Here is a 727-nt window from a genome sequence, read left to right on the forward strand (position 1 = left end):
CAAGACAGCCAGCAGAGTGACTGGCTAAGCAGAGTTTATTAAAAATAAAATATTTCAAAGCAACAACGACTCTTGTTCTTTCTCAGACAACATCTGCCTCTTATGGAGGCCTGGTGGCATAATGGCTTAGTGCAAGGCCAATAACCAGAACGTCGGAGGCTCAAACCCACCCAATGGCTCACAGGGCCAAAGGCCTAGAGGCCTGCTTCATAAAAATTACAGCCTGTATATATATATATATATATATATATATATTTTTAAAGTTTATCACCAGCATTTAAAAAACCAGGCTCAGGGAAAGAACTCAGCCTGGGGACACATGCATGGTCTTAATATAGCGAATGTTTAGCCTGCCTTGGCTACCACAAAACCAGGACAGCGAGAATATTCGCAGGGGGAAATAGATTTATGTGCATATATTTATAGGTTAGAATTAAGGTAGCAGATGGACATTGGGCCTCTACTCAAGTACTCCCTCAATGCAAGAACATTTTTTTCTATTAAACTGACATTCCATGATGTTCACTTTCCCGACACAATTGCTGAAGACAAAGTGGGTGCATAAGCAAATGTGGTAAAGAAAGCTGATGGTGCACGGCTATCAAAAGATATAGTATCTGGGGTCTTAAAGTCTTGAAGATAAATAAGTGGCCATCTAGAGAATCAACAAAGCCTCCATGGAAAAAGCGCATCAGCCTGTGTGATCATGATGTGTCAATGGGATCAG

General features: G+C 41.0%; 1 non-coding gene across 1 annotated transcript; it reads right to left on the reverse strand.

Annotated features, from left to right (window-relative positions):
* Nucleotides 1-262: 262 nt before the first annotated feature.
* LOC142438370 (small nucleolar RNA SNORA72) lies at nt 263-394 on the reverse strand. Its single transcript, XR_012782755.1, has one exon. It is a non-coding gene; the product is annotated as a small nucleolar RNA SNORA72 (small nucleolar RNA).
* Between the last annotated feature and the right edge of the window lie 333 nt (nt 395-727).

This window comes from Tenrec ecaudatus, chromosome 1 (genome assembly GCF_050624435.1).
Source record: "Tenrec ecaudatus isolate mTenEca1 chromosome 1, mTenEca1.hap1, whole genome shotgun sequence".
NCBI lineage: Eukaryota > Metazoa > Chordata > Mammalia > Afrosoricida > Tenrecidae > Tenrec > Tenrec ecaudatus.